The sequence below is a fragment of the Macaca thibetana genome, chromosome 9 (genome assembly GCF_024542745.1).
Source record: "Macaca thibetana thibetana isolate TM-01 chromosome 9, ASM2454274v1, whole genome shotgun sequence".
Lineage (NCBI taxonomy): Eukaryota > Metazoa > Chordata > Mammalia > Primates > Cercopithecidae > Macaca > Macaca thibetana.
Window position 1 is genome coordinate 121,186,219 of NC_065586.1, and position 20,224 is coordinate 121,206,442.

At 49.9% G+C, this 20,224-nt stretch overlaps 1 protein-coding gene across 6 annotated transcripts in view; it reads right to left on the bottom strand.

Moving 5' to 3' along the window:
- CTBP2 (C-terminal binding protein 2) overlaps positions 1-20,224 on the bottom strand; it is a 173,287-nt gene that overhangs the window by 128,141 nt on the left and 24,922 nt on the right. Inside the window, exon 1 of one of the 6 annotated variants that reach the window (XM_050803758.1) lies at positions 17,454-18,709. The exons of the other annotated variants lie outside the window; for them this stretch is intronic. The gene's annotated coding sequence lies outside the window, so the exon portion shown is untranslated. Of the gene's footprint in view, positions 1-17,453; positions 18,710-20,224 lie in introns of those variants that run through there. 6 annotated transcript variants of the gene reach the window in all.

Consider the following 20,224-nt stretch of genomic DNA (forward strand, 5'->3'; position numbering starts at 1 on the left):
GCACAGGAGCAAAACAGAAACTTGGTCCCTGCCCCAGGGACTCAGGAGGGGCCACCGACTCCAGGCCCGAAGCCAGCACTCAGCCCCCACCCCATTGTTGCCCAAAGCATGCAGTGACTGTGCTAGCACGGTCCCAAGCACACTCTGGGGCCAAGGCCCGTACCCACGCCTCACGGAGGGACAGGCAGTGTGCAGGTCACGGTGCCCTATGGCTGGCCTGGGGTTTCTGGAAGCAAGGCGTCTTTAAGGATGAGTGAACTCCCTCTGCCTCACAGACACTCCCTTGGCATCCATGCTGATGGCCTTCTCAAAATGGGCCCGTCACATGGGTACTCCAGGAATCGTCGTCCCACCTTCCTCCCCACACTCTGCCCCCTCCTCCTTACATTCTGGTCCCCTCCTCCCTGCACTCAGGCCCCCTTCAGAAGGGGTGACTTACCGTGGGGCTGTTAAAAGTGGGACCCACAGAAGCCCAGCCAAATCAGAAGTCGTAAATCAGAAGCCGAGCTAAAGCCACAGGCCTGGGGATCACCCCCACCCCCAGAGGCATCCAGACACAGCTCAGATACCCCAGCGCTAGCCTCCTCTCCCAGCCTGACACTCCCTAGAGCACACGGCACTGCCTCAGGGTATCAGTCAGTATGTGAGAAGGGGAGGACTCTCAATGGTTGGACCACAATGAAGACATGGAGCTGGTTCCCAGTCCCTGAGTGGATGGCATGGAAAGCGGTGCCAGGGGCTTTCCCCACACATCCCATAGCAGATCCTCCCAACGATTCCAAGTTCAAGGGCAGCGGTCAAGGAAAAGCCTCGGGCAAAAGCTCATCAAGAAGCCAAATGCTCTGCCCCAAAACTGACCTGCCTATGGCGGCATGAGGCAGTACGGTGGCCACTGACTCGAGGCCACGAGAAGCAGCACAGAGGACCCATGGGCTCCCTGAATGACCAGGGACAGGCACTCAGTTACCCGCCTCCCTTCCTGCATACCACAGTGGCTCCTGGTTCACACACCCCCAGACACCCCAGCGGGGTCTCTGGCCACCTGTGTGTGAACACGGGCCACACCTGTGCTCTCCCACAAGGCAACATCCCGCTCCCTGGCCTTCCTAACCCTCCTCTGCCCCGATTATCTTCAGGTTGCAGTGAGGGTGCACAGCGCAACAAACTGTAATGGGGGGAGGAAGAAGTCATGTGCAGTCCTGCAGGGGCTGCCGGGGGTAAAGACAGGCATCCCTGAGCAAACGGCAGTGGGAGGTGCCACCTCTCCTCAATTCTCGACTCTGCCACCGAGCCCCACACAGTGGGGCACACGTATGACCCATGCCCTCTAACAAGGGCCTCAGGCTGCTACCATGACAGCACAACCCAGTGTTGCCTGGGGCGGCACCCACCAACCCCACCATAGTCATTATGCGCCTGGTCAGCCTTTAAGGACAAGCCCACCCTGAGAAAGGCCAAGCTCACTGGGCAGGAAGCAGCGTGGAGTCCTGGTTTGGTTGGCACATGGGGGAAAAAAAATACAATAGAATGACAATGTCCACCAAAGGGCTGAGTGTCTGACACACACTGGACAGGAATGAACAGGGTTTACCCGAGAGGCCGTCACTTTAGCATTGCTGGATGATTCCTTCCTGAGATTCAATTCCACCAACTATTGCCTAGTAATAAATAAACCATATTAATTAGCTTGGAAACAATTATCCTTTATTCAGGGAGGGAAAAAAAAACAACCCCGAAAGCTAATTCTTTCCATGTCCCTATACAGCCACACTGGCACGGAGGCACTTCAGGTCAAATCAACACTTCATTATGTGCCCCCGATGCCCAAGAGTTTCAACTCCAAGAAGAAAAATGCCCTCCAGGCAGAAACCTGACATACACAGCCTTTGTCAGACAGTGTTTATGGAAATTTTATAATATTAAATATATTCAGCTGGTTTTAAGTTTTAAGAATGTAAAAAGGCCCAACAGCCAAGATTTTAGAACTCTTGTCTTCCAATAGAAGGCCAAGCAGTGGAAACCTGGAAGGGAAGTCTTGGAATCCTGCCACTTTTTAAAGAAAAATAAAATAGGATATGTTCCCAGTGTTGTCTCAGATGTAGTCAATTAATGTGACCATTCCCCTGCTCTTTCAGCTTTCGGCTCTTCTCGACTACAGGGCCAACAGACTTGAGACTAGCTGGGTGACAAGGAACTTGCCCTTGTGGCATTAGCTGGGCTTCTAGAACTGCCCCATCCGAAGTGGCTCCAGGACGGAGAAATAAACAAGGGCGTGAGATGGGAGAATGCCAGATGGGAGTCCTGGCAACAACTGGAGAAAGGAACAAGGAACAAATTGATAAACGGGTGCTGCTGATCGGGGCTGCCGTGGGCCAAGTTTTGAAAGGGGGAAAAAAAAGTGGATCCACGAGCAAGCAGCCCACACGACGACATTATTTTGTGAATTCAAGCTGCGTTCCCACACCCAAAGCTGCCCCGTGGGCCATGGAAGCAGAGGCAGCCGGTGTGAGCAACCTGGACCTGAGGCTCCTGGGGCCTGGCTGCACCCCCACACACCTGTACCTGAGTGGGCGCACGACAGTCCTACTTACAGACAAGCTAGGAAATCACCTGAACTTGAAAGAGGCCAGGGCAGTGGGAGGTGGGCGGGTGGGCCTTAAAATCAGCCTGGCTCAAAGGGAAGCCTGGCCCTGAGGTCCCCACAAAGGCACACAGCTCCGAAGGACAAGTAGAAACCACATCCCAACTCAGAAGCACTTGAAGGCGTCTGTCTCTGGTCTTCCATGATTCCACACTGTAAGTGGACAAGGCGGCTGCTGGTGGAGCTGCACACACCCCTGTGAGATGGTCAGGAACCTGCCAGAAGGAGCAGACATAGGAGATGGCTCACTCCAGCCAGTGGCCACTACTAACCAGCTGGGGCATCCTGGTGTCAGGCTCTGTTCTTGCTTTCTCCCTGATCGGGTGACCAAGAGGGGTTTTTCTGAGCTCCTTTCCACAGGGCACCCCAAGGACACCTGATCTAACAAGGGCCAGACTATGTATTTACTATAGGCCCTATACAGGGCCAGAAGGTGAGCAGACGGGTCTTCAGACATTCAGAGCACACGCCCATACCACAGTGAGAGATGGAACCTCTAAGCTGGCAGGTTTTAATACAAGATCCCTGGACCAAAAGCAGGATGGATACTGGCTGCTCTGAGGGGTCAGCGGGGGTTACACCCCCTCCCACTGCGGGGGAAGGAGTAGGCATCTTTTCTGGAAACTTGAGGTTCCATGGCCTATGCCACTCTACCCCTAGGGAATCCTTAGAGAAATGGTCAAGATGTACCAGACCATGCTGAAAACCAGAGTAGGATAAACTCTTCCTGGTCAGACACTATCCATCTCAACAATTGTGTATTTACTAAAAGTTTTTCAAAACACTTCAAAGATATAGGAAAAATACTTATAGGTCAAATGGAAAATAAAATATGAAACAAGTATTCAAATCTTATTTGTATTTTAAAACATTCTTCAGTGAATCTCATTTTTAGTATATACATATATGCATAAGAGACAGAATAGATCCAGAGTGTTATTCTCCATGCTAAGATTAAAAAGGACTTTTAAAATGTGTAACATAACAATCATTTACTTCAATTTTTTATACTTTCCTGTATTTTTCTATTTTCGGCAAAGAGCACGCTTTCCTATAACACAGAAACATGTGAGCTGCGAGCTCCTGTCAGGAGGGCTCTGAAGCTGGGGTGCAGAAAGTGGGCTGCTGCCTCAGCTGCTTTGCCTTGCAGGCTTTTGGGCCATACCAGCATGGTACAGTGGCCCCATTTAGTATGTAACTCCCTGTGTGACTGCTGTGCTACAAAGGTGGGTTTGGAAGAAAGCCAAGTGTCCCTCCACCCTCATGCAAGTTCAATATAGAAAAGGACGTTCTCTTGGGGATTCCAGTGAAGATGTCTTAATTCCAATAGCCAATCAACCTGGGAGAGAATTGGTGGGCTGGACAGCCACAGTGGGAATCCCTTGCCTCAGCGAGGATCTGGGACCCCAACCAATGCCGGGAGAGAGGCACAGCCAAAGCCCCGTCAGGGTCCAGGCAAAGGAGACTTCCCAGCGGGCTCCAGCCAAGTCCTTGGCCACAGATTAGACTCCAGCAGGATGAGCAGGAAGTGGCATTTAAAAAGAAATGACGTGAGAACCAAACGGCTCAAAGTCCACAATCCCTGAAAAATTACTTACAAGCGTGACCAGCTTTACATATCAACAGCACTTCTTTTTTCTTTTTTGAGACGGAGTCTCGCCCTGTTGCCCGGGTTGGAGTGCAGTGGTGCGGTCTCGGCTCACTGCAACCTCCACCTCCCGGGTTCAAGTGATTCTCTTGCCTCAGCCTCCTGAGTAGCTGGGATTATAGGCATGCACCACCACGCCCAGCTAATTTTTCATTTTCTGTAGAGACAGGGTTTCGCCATGTTGGCCAGGCTGGTCTCAAACTCCTGACCTCAGGTGATCTGCCCGCGTTGGCCTCCCAATGTTCTGGGATTACAGGTGTGAGCCACGGCGCCCGATCAACGAATTGCTTTAGAGACAGGGTCTCACTCTGTCACCCAGGCTGGAGTGCAGTGGCATGATCATAGCTCACTGCAGCCTCTACCTCTCGGGCTCAAGTATTCTTCCAGGCTCAGCCTCCTGTACGGGAATGGGCCACCAAGCCCAGCTAACTGCCTCGCCCATGTCAACACTACTGATCAGTGGACTACATGCGCAATACTGACCGGGAAAGCGAAGTTAGTAAAATTCACGTGGCCAGATATCGGCCCCCTGACCCTGACTCTCTCACATTCCTTCCCCTGACAATGACCTCACCCCAACCCTTTACGTATTGCAAAAGGCATTATATAAATGGGCTGCCTGCTCCGTAACTGCTTTAGATGGGCAGATCCACGAGAGCAGAGACACAATCTAAGTTTTATCCTGGAAAGCTCAGAGACCAACCGATGGTGAGGAGCACTTGGGTGAGGCTGTGAGTGACCCCAGGAAAGTGTTCTCTGCCTCGGCTTTCTCTTCCTCCCCCAGGAGACCAGGTGTGGTCACCCGTACCTCCCTCATGGCGCCACAGTGGGAAGCACAGGCCATACCAAATGCACAGTACTCAGCGTGGCACCTGGAACACCGGAGGCACCCAAGTATTAGCTGTATCGTTTCACAAATGCTTTACTCACATGGCTTGTTAAATTCGAGAATCCACAGTCCTGGAAAGAAAAAGAGGCCTGAAGGAAACCGGGTTCTATTTAATTTTAAACTAAATTATGAACCCAAACCTCAAGGTTGGGGGAGGTCTCAATTGAAAATGAAGAGTATCCCTGCTGTGGAATGCAGCAGCTGCTAAACCCACCATGTAGAAACTACTCACTTTTCAGACACTGTACTTTAAAAAATCCATTTACAAGGCTATGCATGTCACAGAAAATAGCACGTGAAGAAACTCTGCAAACATAGCCCTGAAGGAAGCACCCAAAGACAGAACTGAATTCCTGGGTCCAAAATATATTCCCTCTAGAAGCAACTCCTTCTATTTTTAAGAATTAATCAATCACAATGCCAGACGAATACAACAGCATCTAGAAATGGGGAAACTAAGGCCTGGGTCCCCCAGACCATCAGCAACAAACTCCTTCCCACTTTCCACCCCATCACGCTGTCACTCAGGCTCAAGAAACACAGCATGGCAGTGAAACCTCCCAAACAGCAGCCCCTTCACATTCAACCAAAGTGAGTTTCAACCACCCAACTGTCATGGTCCTTGATGCAGGTGTTGCAGCCTCTTACCGGGGGAATCCGGGACAGGAGAGAAAAGCCAAACTCTAGAGCAGCCTGCGGCCCACCCTAACCCAGGCCTGTGAACCAAGCGACCTGCCAGTCCTGGCTCCCCAAAGAGCAAAGGGCACTTGCCTACCAGCAGCAGCAGGGCTAGCTTTACAGTCTTGATTCAGGAAACAAATAACTGCAGAGCCCCTAACGGACATATATATATTATCTATTGATTTATGTGCATCAAGTCACTAACACCGGGAATCCTGAACTAACGTGCACACAGACGTAATTACTCAGTTGCATGTCTGCAGTTTGGAAAGGATGGACAACCTTTTAGCATGGATGTTCATGAGGGCAGCAATTCACAAATGCTGTTCTCACATGATGAACATATAAATACACACAAGTATGTATGTTAAAATGCAGTGCAAGTGTGCTTTCTGAATGAACAACGCAACATTTTCACTGTGAAATTAGATTCTCGGGACTTGTAATTTTACAGTTTTCACGGAAGCATGCCAAAGCCACACAGGTGCAACAGGCCTTCCTCCTAGAGAAACCACGCCAGCACAGCCCGCACTCGCCTGGTACACCGGGCCCGCACCACACGTATTATTATTCTCAGAGCATGAGCGCCAAGAAAGAAAACCGAGACTCAAAAGCCCTTTATCCCAAGTGTTGTTTCTTCACGTTTCAGTCAATGCACACTGTGCGAAAACATGCAACACAAACGAACAAAATGAACAAAACTTCCAAGGGAAGGGGGCTCTTCTGCTCTTTCCAAAATCAGCCAAAGCAACCGGTACAAAAGTCACTCCCAATACAACCCCCTACGGACGTCTGCTGAGATGGGGCGAGGTAAGTGGGGGCTGTGGACATGACCAGCTCTACTTGTCACCAAGCAAGCAAGGGTCCTGTCACTCTCGGGTTTCCACGATGGATTTCCTCCTCCGCAGTGTTCTGGTCAAAGGCTGGGTCAAAAATCTTCCAGTCAATACACAGAAACCAATCAGCCATACATGCAACAACTCGAATGAATCTCAAAGGGAATTAAGTCAAGTGAAAAATCCCAGTCCCCAAAGGCTGCAATGCTGTAGGATTCCATTTATATAACATTCTTACATGACACTGGAGAGATGGTTGCCAGGCTTAAGACCAGGAAGTAGGTAGGACACACCAACTCCAGAACTCCAGTAGGTAGGACACACCAACTCCAGAACTTTCTTTGAGCAAACTGGGTCCTAGAAGCTGGTCAGCTGTGTCTATTCATGTGTGTCGACCATGTGCTTCAGCTGGGGACTGTCCTGGCCACCTGAAGTGGATGTGACTATAAAAGGGAAAAGGGGGGATTCTTGGGCTGGTACAAAGAGACCTACCCATGCTAAAATTGCACAGAACTAAATACACAGCCAAACGAGTACATGTTACACTAGGGATTTCTGAATAGTATCCATGGATTCTATCCATGTCAATTTCTCCGCTGTGTTGCTATTACCAGACCTCTGCACAATGTTACTACTGGAGAGCACCAGGGAAAGGGTTTAAGGGATCTCCTGTATTACCTTCTCCTACCCTGTGAATTCATTCTGTATGTGAATCTGCAATTGCTTCAAAATAAGTTTAATTTTTAAAATAACAAACAGATTTGTCATTTTTTGGTTTGTGTGGTTTAGCTCACGCTGGCCACTAAGTAGGGCAATTCCTTTCTTTAGGGGATCAGCGCTTACAAGGAGGGGCCATGAGGAGCTGGCCCTGTTGACACTGCTTACGCACTCAACTGGGATCCGAGTCCTCCAGCTCCCCAGGGGCCCCGGGATGCATCCTGTCTCTCGAGAAGCCAGAGCTCACAATTCCTGAACCCTGACCTTCTCCCACTGGAGCTGGCAGAGACGCTCATGCTACGTCAATTCTTTCCTGGGAGCGGGCATGACTGACTCATTGTTCTCGCCCAGGTGCTGCCAGCTGCCCGGGCCTCCCAGGGCCACACCCAACAGAGGGCGCGTTCCCTGACAGAGCAGCCCTGGAGAGGGCAGACCAGAAGAGAAAACCAGCCCCCGGGGCGGCTCTGTGCTGGGCAAGTGCCACTCTGGTGGGTAATAACTTCAGGACTCCCTGACCCAGTCTGGCTAAATCAAAACTACAGAGCAGGCTGGAACAGGCCAAGACTGTCCCCAGCTGACACACACAGTTGTACGCTGGGCTGGCTGGCTTCCAACACCCAGCTTGCTCAAAGAAAGTTCTAGAGCTGGAGTGTGCTAGCAGATCGCCAGGGTCAGGGGAGACCCAGAGCTACGCCCCTGCTTCTCGAGCCTGGGGACCCTGCTGGTGCCCTCAAACGCCACACCAGCCTTTTGTATCACCCGAAAGGTCTTTGTGGCACTCTGTGTCTTTTCCTGGGCCTCCCCTGCTGCCTCCCTTTTAAGGAGACCTGGCATACTAGATACTAGCACTCCCGGTAACTCCCTGCTGATTCAAAGAATCCAAAAGAAGAAAATTGCAGGAGCGTCTTTGCCGTTTCCGCCTTTATTATCTTCAGGGTTACACTTTTTTCAATTCATTGGACAGTTTACCTTTGCTATCTCTCAGCAACAATAATAAAAGTGCCTCCCTCTCCCAAAATGTGCCACTAGGTACATGTGCATCCATAAAAAATATATAGATTCTAATGATACTATTTTTTGAAATTCTATAAACCCTTAAATAGCCATTTACTCAAAAAGCTGAACCACTTTCAAATCATCAACATTGCTTAGCTTTAAAGCTGCTTAAAACACACACAAGCCAGTGACTCTTCCACACAAACAGAAATTATATTCTACATAAATTAAATATATAATTTGATTAAACATATTTATGTCTTTGTGATGACATTTAAAATAGAAGTAATCATTTTCTTTTTTAAAACAAAAACTCTTTCAATTATAATTCAAAGCTGTCAAACCAATCTTCTGCTACAGATCTTTTAAATGTCATATACCTTCAAAAGGGGATGGCAGTTTCCTTTTAAATATGCAATTCCAAACAGTGCCTTCTGAATCAAGAATGTATTAAAATACACCACTGGCATTTATCTCGATGAAGTGTAGCCTCTGCCCCTCCCTCCGGGTAGATATGTACAGACGCACGGCACTCCGATGTGTTTCTCCCCAGTGTAACGGGGGAGCGGCTGGTGCCACTGCCACTGACTGTAGCCACAGGGCTCAACACCAAGTCACACTCCTACCACCTTAAGGGGACAGAGGTATCCTCTCACAGTTCTTCCAGTTTTCTTCCCAGATGGCTTGCTGAACTCTGTGTAACCCAATTTTGGCGTAGCATCAACAGCCCAATTGTAAGACAGTGTTAATCAGATGCAAAGAAAACTCCAAACTCATTCTCATAAGTCAATGACCTACATATTCAATGGCTTATTTGCCATCCGAGTAGCAAACACCATGCTATATTTAAACACAGAGCATAGATATATCTTTCTTCTAAAATGCTTTGAGAGACAGATAAGCCTTATACTTCAGCCTCTTCTCAACTTAAGGAAAGCAAACCTTGTCAATATCCAGTGTTTGGGAATCTCTGAAGGCAAAAGTCTGGTCTATTCTGCCATTGTCTTGGTAAGGAGGTACTAAGCATCATTTTCATAAAAAGCAAACATCCCCCCTGGAACTTAAGTCAATTGAAGCTTGCCTTCTTAGCACCTGACAAATAGTGCTCAGATAATGGCTCCGAGTGGGTTAAGCATGGGTCACACACGTCGCATACCCACTGTCCAAAAACCAGTCAACAGTGATAGAGTGAATGGGGTCACTCAGTGTCCAAAAACCAGTCAACAGAGTGATCAGAGTGATGGGGACGCGAATGCTTCCTAAGTGCTGTACCTCATAGCAGAGATGACATCCAGCAGAGACGACAGCAAAAGCAGCAGAAAGTTCTTGAGATCTGTGCTAAGAAAGGGAGCCACAGCTCAGGCTGTCCCTCTGCCAGTCTCTTGGTATTTCCCTCAAATCGGAAGAAGTGTAAACAAGTCAGTCCCGATCCCCAACCAACGAGCGTGATCCTAAGAACAGCTGAAGTGTCAGGGCTGAGCATTCGAGAAACCAAACAGATGACATGCCTAACCCAGTCTCAAGCCAAAGCCAATGCCTTCCACCTAAGAGGCAGGAGTGGACTGAGGTCGCGGGAGGGTAAGGAGGAGCCAGGGCTCTGACCTGTACCGCTAGACCGCAGTGCAGCGGTGGCCTGGGAGAGGCCCGCCGGACACACCTCACAAAGGGCCAGCTCAGCCGCTGGTGCTTTTCTGCCTTGTCCAACTATGTGACCTCAGGCAAGTCACTGAGCCTCTCAGAAGCTCACTTCGCAGGGTCGAGAGGAATGCTACCTAGCAAGACACTGTGATTCTCGGTAACTTAAGTTCTAATTGCATTTAAAAACAGGCAGTCATGAAACTTACCAACCAAAGCCAAACTCAAAAGTCACTGGGACTTAAAAGACATCAAGAGTGTGGGGGTGAAAAAAACAAGAGTTAAGGGGCTTCTCTCTTTGGGTTCAGGTTAAAATTCTCTTCCTTGGGTGGTGAACTCCGCTCCTAGGGTATGGATAGGAAGCGCCAGAAAATGCCATCCATGAGGCCAGGCCCCACACACTGACATGCGGTACAGCTGAGGATGGAGACGGCAAAGGCAGAAAGCCACAGATGGACCAAAATACACGGCAGGGCCAGGCCCAATCAGGAAACCCACATACTTGTTCCTTCCCTGTGAGGGCAGACGAGCTTGCATCTCCCGGCCTCCGCCCTGGAGAAGCTACTGTCTGCTCCCCTAGGTGCTAACATTCCTTATTTGATCCTTGCCATCAAGCTTTTATTCCGATCACCACCCCCCACCATAGAGACACACATATACCCATCTATAGATATTTCCACATTTACACACCACATTCACATCTTCCACATACACACACATCCAAAAGAGCTTGTGTGCACTTCTGATGGTCAAAGCCAACAGCCCATTCTCAGCTGCCATCTGTCTTGCCTGCTGCACCACACACGTGCATACACACACTCTCTCTCTCTCTCTACTCTACTGCATCAACTACGAACAAGCCAGGTACTATTAAGTAAGGAAGGCTGGAAATTAAATGAGACACAATCTTGTCCTCAAAGAATTCAAACAAGAAACAGCAGAGTGTTGTTACATGAAGTAGGCACGGACGAAGGAGGGACGGCAACTCTGCCTCAGCTCTAGGCACTCCAGAGGCTCCTCACCACCTGCCTTCTAGATACTTCCGTCCAACTGCATGTTCCTTCAACCCCTCCAACTCAGCTCACCCGCAACCACTGTCATCACTGCCTCACCCCTTGTAGTCCCCGTCAACAACCCAAACAAACGCAATCCTGCCCTGATCTCATGTCTGTGTCACTGGAACCAATAGGCCTGCCTCAACCACTGTCCACCTGCACATCTGAGAGGCTGGCAGGTCGTCAGGGCTAGCCCTGCACGTCAGTTCCTGGGAAGAAAGCAGAATGTCAATCATATTCTCTCAAATGCCTATCAAAAGCCCAGCTGAGATCAGTAATTTTTTGGGAGAATAGATCTGTATCAACTGGCTCAGTGTTTGGTGAGGTATTGTAAATGCTATTGTAAATCAAACGGTATCCCTAGAGGGACCCACATGGAATGGCCTCCTTCTAAATGTCCCTCCAGTCTGTACTTCTGACTCTTTCCAGCAATCTCAAGCACAAGAAGCAGTTGTGGGAACCCAGGCCTGGCATTTGTTGGCAGACCATGGTTGGTGGCAGGGCGCTTTATAGCCGTCACTATGCCCGACACGCAGCTCCCTGTAGCAAGGCGTTTCCTTCAAGGACACATGTCGCCCCTCCCTAAACTCAGACAGAGCTGCCCAACTTAAGATATCTGTTATAGTAACTGTCCTGAAATTTTTGGTTGCTGTATTTGCATTTTAAAATCAATTTTGGCTCTCCCCAATTCTCAACCTCCATTACGGCATCTACTTTTTGAGTCCTCAAAGAACTTTCTTGAAAGTGGTAGCATATAAATACATAAAATGGAATCCACTTAAAAGGACATTCTAGCAACTTAAAGGACATTCTAGTAACCCTATAAAACATGCTTCTAAAAGTAATGACCCCAGAGACTTGGAAAAGCTGGCTGCAGCTTCCCGAGGCCAATGAGGCTAGCACACCCAGATGCCGGGTTCTTGGGTGGCCCAGCTCATGGTGAGGCTGCTCTGGGAGCAGCTGTTTAGAACACCTACTTAGCCAAGTGTCCGTCCTCACACGGAAGCAAACTAGGACAGCATGTGCTACCACATGACCATCAGTAGGCTCCAAAAATCCACTTCTGTCAGTCATGAATGCAAAAACAGTGGGCACAGATGTCAGAAAGAACCAGGGACACATCAGGTACCAAAGGCCACGACCTTCATTCTTGACTTACTAGCCTGGAGCTTCATCAGAGAGCACGGCATTTTGGGGACAAGAAGACCAGTGGGAAGGGAGAGACACTGGGAGGTGTGGGGAAGGAATGAAGGAACGAGAATTGTTCAGAATAGCCAGGAAAAGCCAAGAGAAACAGGCCCCACCCTAATATAGAGGGCACAGCCACATCTTCCAGAGCATGTGAACTCCACAGCCCACGCCCAGCAGAGTCAACAGTGCAGACCCCTGCCCCCATCTTGCCAGTGGGGAGGTAGGGGTCAAGGGAGAGGAAGGGGCCCTACCCACTCACCCTCCCACCCCACTCCACCACCCAAGCAGAAAGCCAACATTCTGTAGGGTGGTTTAAAAAATAGCTGACTTCCATACATGATTGGTGGAAGCACAAAATGTTATAACCACTTTGTAAGACTAAACATACACCTACTCCATGACCCAGCAATTCCATTTCTAGGAACTTACCCAAGAGAAATGAAATCATATGTCCACAAAAAGACATGCATGAGAATGGTTCATAGCCACTTGCTCAGAATAGTGAAAAGCTGGAAACAGCCCAAGTGTCCATCAATGGGTAAAGAAACTCCGGTCAAGTCATTCAATGGAATACTACTCAGAAGTAAAAAGGAACGAGGGGATAATCTGGCCCAACATGTCTTAAAAATCTCAAATACATCACGTGTGTGGCATGAAAAAAGCTTCATGCAAAAAGGTACATGTGTCACAATATACATACATATTGCATGTATACATGTATATGCTGTGTATAATGTACATATATGTATTATATAGTAGTACATGAAATTCTAGAACAAGCAGAACTACTTCTGTTGAAGGAAAAGAAACCCAAACAGTGGTGGCCTGAGATGGTCAGGGAGGTGAGGGTGGGGAAAGCCTGGGAGGGCCCCAAGGGGACTTTCTGGAGTGACGGTATGCTCTTGGGAGGGCTTTGGGGGTACACAGGTATGTGCATGTGTTAGAACTAACCAAACGGCACACTTAAAGTCATGCATTTCATTTGACCTCATTCCCCTTCCCAGCCCCTTCCCCACCAATCCCCACTTCCCTCCCAACACTTCCCCTAAGTTTTACCTCAAAGAAAAACTAAACAGAAAGAACCACAAACCAGCTGACCTCAGGTCATGAGATCCGTGCTCCAGGTGAAGATCTGAAATTCAGCCAAGAAATGTGGCCCAACAGAAGATGACTGGGGCTGGGGGCACAGGGTGTCCCGCCGAACCCGGGGGTGGTGTGCACATTCATCGTAGCTGATCAGGCCCGCCTGTCCGGTTTTCCCAACAAGAGGCTGAAAACAATACCAAGACGACCTTCCAAAGGAGACTCCAAAACCTCAGCTGGGAACCTTCTACTCAGAGCGATTCACAGGAGGCCTGTCTCTGGAAGGAGGAGCACAGAAACACCTGCAAGGACCAAGGCCCTGGAGGCACAGGGAGAATAACTACTCCAAGTCCAAGTCTGCAAACAGCACACGACAGAGCAGCAACCTCTGCCTGTGAGTTCAAGGAGGCCCAGGACACGGTCAGGGTTGTTTGTGCTGATGCAGGCTGATGAAACAGGAGGACCCTGTACCGAAAAGGACCACCCCTCCCCACAGGAAAACCCCAGGACAATGACATGTGCCACATGCTGGTTGTACAGGGCTTGGAAGCAGGGCAAAGAACCCCCAAGTATAGCCCACAGGATTTATTTTTTTTCTTTTGAGGCAGAGTTTCGCTTTTGTTGCCCAGGCTGGAGTATAATGGCATGATCTCAGCTCACTGCAACCTCCAACTCCCAGGTTCAAGCGATTCTCCTGTCTCAGCCTCCCGAGTAGCTGGAATTACAGGTGCACACCACCACGCCCGGCTAATTTTTGTATTTTCAGTAGAGACAGGGTTTCATCATATCAGGTCAGGCTGGTCTCGAACTCCTGACCTCAGGTGATTCACCCACCTCTGCCACCCAAAGTGCTGAGATTACAGGTGTGAGCCACCATGCCTGGCCAGCCCACAGGATTTCTAGCCTTCCCTCGCTGAGCCTCTTCAGAGGCAAGGCAGCCCTTGGCCACGGTTCCCCAAGAGCAAAATGATTACCACAGGTCCACTTGGAACACGCTGCTAAATGCCACACGACTTGAACGCAGCTGCTGTTAAATGCTGTGTCCTATAAAAGTGGGACTTCTCAATCTGAAGTTGCGTTCCCAGCTCAAGTCACACGTGGGCTGCACTTACAAGCCTCTCAGGAGGCCCAAGAGGCTTTTAAAGTATTAAGTATAGAAAATACATGCAACTTCCCAGTTAAAATATAGTGCGTGGACACTCGAAAAGGTCAATGCAGCCTCCACTCCATTTTCATTACTGATGCTTCACCCAGATGGTGGGGAAGGCACAATAAAAGCATATTTAGAGACCGACTGTACTGTCAGACAAGAGCAGCAGAACTCTAACTCCCAGGTTGCCTTGATCTGAACAGGTTCTAGAAACTGCCAAGCATCGCCCCTCATTTTAGAGGGAGGCACACTGCAACCCAAAGAGGGGAGAGAGCTTGCTGTCCAAGCTGGAGAAAATTCCTGGGCATCGCCTATGACCCACTGTATCTTAAATACAATGTGTGTTAGCTCAGGTCTTCCAAAAACCGAAGCCAAGACACGATCAGCTCTGGAAGAGACTTCTTGGGGAGGCAGACAGGCGGGGAGGCAGAGGGATACGCAAGTCTGACAGCAGATGCAGATGAGATGGCAGGGAAGGCAGGAGGCTGGGGAGGAGGAGCCTTCACCTGCTGTCCCGGCTGGGAACAGCCCGCAGAGCGCAGGCTGTCTGGGAACGCCGTGCTGGATTTCCACCATGGGATTCAGAACATAGCAGCTGGGACCACCAGTCACTCACATTCCCAGAAGCAGAAGATCAGGAGCGTCTTCATGGCTACCACACCATGCCAGGTCATTGCTGCAATTTTACAGCCCGACTTGCTTCTAAACTTCTCCAACGTTTGAAAATCAGGCTTTAAGGGTACCTAGCGGAACCCAAAGTGTTTAGTGGATGTCATTCAGGTAGGTGGGAGGCCCCCAAACAAGGGCAGAAGGGAGGGGCAGAATCTACAGGACTCAGTGAATAAATGGGCAAGAATGAGTGAAGTCAAGCCATGAGGTTCATTTAGGCTGGTGAATGGGAGATGGCGCTGCCTTCTATCTAACCCAAGCGGAGTGTGGGACAGGGAGAGGGGCAGCGGCAGGTTGGGACTACCCAACTCACTGTACTACTTATGTTCACATTGTCTGCTTTAACCAACAAGCCTAAAATTGTGTATCAGCTCAACACATTAGAATTTGATTTCTAAATCACAAGAACATCAGGCTCATGTTCCTAATGGGCAACTCTGCTCCACAGAGTGATTCAGGCGCCCAGAATCCTCCCCCAGCACCTAGGCATTCTCTGCTGGATTTTCCACATCCAGCTGACAGTCAACAGAAGAAAAACTGGGCAACGCACACTTGTTTCTTAATTATTGCTGCTGGGAAGTGATACACATTGCCACCCACATTCCATGTGGGAACTATCATGGGGCCTCCGACAGATGCTTGGGGTGGTGGCTGGGCAGCCACTCCAGCAGCAAGTCCCCATGAGTGGATGGGAAGCAGGGCCCTTTGGTGGACACCTGGTGGTCTCCGCCATACTTACCTTCTGTCTCAGTCCTAGGTCAGGCTTATTTTGGAAGCATTATAGCACTCTGGGTCTCTGAACACAAGAACCCTGGATGATCTGACCACTGAATCAAATCAGAAAAGAGAGGCCAACAACTCTAGAAATGCAACTAGTAAATCCTCTGGTGACAAGTGGAATTTCGCTGACCAATTCAAAAGTCCAGCAACTGCCTTTTTGTTGGAAAATGCCAAACTCTAAAACTTTTGCAAAAACTGGTTCATGTTCTTCAAGTCTAAGATATCATCAAATCTTAGACCAGCATCATTTTATAAACCACTAAGGGAGAAAAAAAAAAAATGCCGTCAAATAAACTATGGCTTGTAATCAATTTTATGACACAACTTGAATCCAGAGATGTTAAAGTGCTGAAAAACCAATACAATGTCTTCAATGAAGTCTTCCAATAGCCCTGTCAGAAACATGGGAATGGCCATTTCACAGATGAAGGCCTGGGGTCCCCAGAGTTGGGGGACTTGGCAGCAGTCAAACAGCTGGCGAGGGGCGGAGTTAGAGGAGGGGGATTTCCAACCGCCTCAGACTCAGCACCTGGTGGAGTCCTAATCCTTACAGCTGTCTCCCAGCACACCCCCAAACTCCCAAAGCCCAAGCCAAGCACCAGTATTCGCACATTCATATTGACTCTGAATCAAATGGCAAATCAAGCACCTTGGGTATATAATACTTATAAACTTATTTGAATTAAAAAAACTCCACTAAAATATGGGTTTTCATGTGCACAGCACTTTACCAACAAATTCCACGATATTCAAGTGAGAACAGATGATGTACTGAAATACCAACAAGAAGCCGATTTGGTAAACAGCGGAGTGCTATTTTCACATCATCCTAATGAATTTAGTTTCAATAAACACAAATCAAGCAAACACTCTGAAAATTTTAACAGTATGGCAAAATGACGCTTAGAATGACAGCCCCAGAAGACGAAGTCTGTTTTGACAAGTGCCACCGCAAGGAGAGAAGAATCAAAATGGATGACTGGGTTTACAGGGTCTGCCTGTGGCCCACATACCTGAACTTGGCCCTGCACCTGCTTGCTAATAAAGCTCCTTGACTATGGGGGAAGCAGCCAGGAGAAAGTTCCAGATCCCTCAATCCTGCTCAAGCTGCCAGGCACATTCTAAGGGCAGGTATCTGGTGCATGGAAATCCACATACAGCAGGTCGGTGAGCACCCACAGAGGACCACACAGATGCAAACTCTTGCCCATAGCCTCCGTCTCAGTATGACCTTCAGCATCAAGCACCGATTGCTGGGAAGTATCCAGAGATGGCAGAGGACAGGTCAAGGCAGATCCAGACTCCTCCTCAGACCTGCTCACCTGCCTGCCCATCCCCCAAGATGTGTCTCAATCCCATCGTGCCCTGAAAGTAGTGCCCAAGTTAAAATCTCAGCAGAGAGTTTTACAAAGTAGCAGTAAAGCCAAGCGTGCAACGATCAGGCCAGAAACTCAAAACCAGGGGACAGGGAAACAGGCTCACGCGCTGGTGGGGTACTCTGCAGCCGGGAGGAGCGCAGGCAGGGCCACCTCTTCCGAGGGTGTCTGAGCAGTCCTTCAATCTGAATCCTTTGTTTTCTCCATCTGAAAACAGAGGCTTGTTGTTTGGAGGGTGTAATTAGAACGCATTTGAACACAACTGTAAACTCGAAATCGCTTTAAAGAGGCTAGTCTGGTCTTTTGAAATGATTGTTTTTGCCTTGGAAATAATAAGCCAACATGAACAAATCTAACCAAAGTTGTATTTACAAAGACTCTCAAAGCCTAATAACTTCCCTAAAGCAGAAGTACATATCCCATCTCTCCTCCGCACTGTGGGCTCTTCAGGGACAGGGAAGCGCCTCATTCCTGTTCAGCCGACCATGTGGAAAACTACAACTGGCTTCTGAATGGCAGGCACTTCCTAACCATGGCTCCAAGATTGGAGCAGCTTCTTTTTGCATGGGTGATAAAACGTGGTTCCAAAAAGAAAATGCACATGAAGGCACGTAAAACTTAGCAGGCAGGATATTAGGCAAGAAACAAACTACAGATCAGATTTGAAAAGGACACGTTCAGAAGAAACAACAAATGGCAACATTCCGAAGTCCTGTCCTGGAGCACTACTCGCCGCATGCTGTTCTGAAAATGCAAATATCGAGCAGTCCCAATGACCAGATTTAACAAACCCATCACCAACAGCCAACATGACCAACATCAAGTAATTCTGTTATCATTCCCAACTCAGAGGCGGAGAGACTGAGGCTTAAAGGGTCTCATGCCAGAGTCCACAGCAGTAAGAGCAGATTCAAATCTAAGCCAACTCAAGTGCACCCAGCGGAAGCTCCCGGTGCCCTGCTCAGCAGAGACGACAGGGCAGGAGGAAGCGGGGAGAAAGGGAGGTCCGTGCCTCTGTAGGGACCGCCTGGCGGGGAATTCAGGTCCCTCTGCTTCCTGGCCCCCTGCTTCCACCAGGGGAGTTCACAGCAAATTCTTGTTCTGATCCCCAGGTAGGGACCATCATCCTACCGCTCCCAGCAACTGCTGGTGCCTCCTCTGAGCAAAGAGCACTCTGGCAGGCAGGACCAACGGAAGCCCACAAATGCTGGAGAACCGGGCTGGCAAGCCTCTTCTCTCCTGCTGCCCCACCACAGCAACCCCAGACACGTGGCACGGAAGGAACGAAGAGAACCTGACCAATGAAGGAAGTTAAAGCGCCCAGCACCCCGGGCCACCTCTGCGGGTCCTCAGGGAAAGGAGCCAACAGGACAGATGCATGTGGCCAGGCCTCCTCCCATCTTCCCCCAGCCTTTCCCCTTGTTCCCTCCCAACCCGGAGAGGGAGTCAGGCACAGCCCTCCCCGCTCCACCTACCCTGCTGCTTAGCTCCTCAAGCCCCCCCACCCCCGGTCTACTGAACCCTCAGTAATACTAAAACCCACGTTAATACTAGAACCCACGTTCAGCCCAACAGCCAGCCCTCGGGGACCTTAGCCGACGTTCAGAACCTCAAACCTTCCCATCACAGGCAGCGGCGAGGCTACATTGTGCATGGATGCCTTGGTGCGCCCCCACACTCACTGCACCCAGCTAGAGGGGAGCCCCTTCTTGATCCAGGTGTCACCGTTATGTTTACTTCCTCCTGCACCCCGGGAGGAAACCAAGGCCCCCGTCTCTCCCTGACTCTGCCTTCTACAAAAGCCCAACCACCAGGAAGGAAGCCAATTCCTAGGAATGCCTCCAGGTGGCCTTTGTTCCTTGCAGCACCCGCTCCACGTCCTGCTCTCCCTACTGTCCACAAGGCAGCCTCCCACCTTTGTAGGCCAAGGATTCCCATCTGAGGGCTCTGAAGAAAACGTAAGGTCCCAGAATCCTTTGAGACACTGGAAAGCGGATCCTTTTTCTACAGAAATGCATATATGACCCTCCCCATCCCATCCCCCATCGCCTCGTGGGGTTTCTGGGCTGATCCCCCACCCAGGCAGGAAGCCTTGAGAGGTCCATGGTCCGAGTCAAGCCCTCCAGCTTTGTCTCCTAAGCAACAGCTGCTTTCTCCTTCCAGCTACACATGGACCAAGGCAGGAAGATCCCAGCCTCCCTTCATTTCTGGCATCCCGGCAGCTAGCCCTCCTCTCCATCCCCATGCGCACAGGCACCTCGCCCTACGGGGCTCATTCCACTGCATTCTTTTGAGGAAGTGAAACAGGCCTGAAACATGACCCTCACCTGCTGATGGGACGCCAGGCCACGCTGGGCTCATACTTCTCGGTGTGTGGTCCTGGGTGCCCCGGTGCTGCTCTCCTGCCTGGCCCCACAGCAGGGGCGTACCCGTCGGTCAGGTATGCATTTAAGGAGTTGGCCTCCCAGGGCAGCCTCCTGCCCTCTGCCGCTGCTCCCAGTGTGTGGGACAGGGAAGTAAGGACTTACCTGTTTCTCCAGCCCATCCCTTCCGGCCCACGAGCACAACAGGACAAGTGGCCTCAGCTGAGGGGTGCTGGCTGGGCAGTGGTTGTTCATTAGAGTCACCTGGGAACTTTTTAGTATCAAGGCAGATGCCACTGTGGCCCACACACTCAGAACCTGAGGGGAGGATTAAGCTGGGATCTGTTTTCAAAGCTCTCCAGGTGATTCTCAGATCCAGATAAGGATGAGAATGAAGGGGCTGGCGGGACCCAGGCAGGGGGTGGCCTCCTAAGAGAGGTAAGCTGGAGGGAGGGAGGCCCAGGCTGGCCCCTCACTCTCACAGTTCACAGCCTACCTCCTGTGAAAGGCCAGC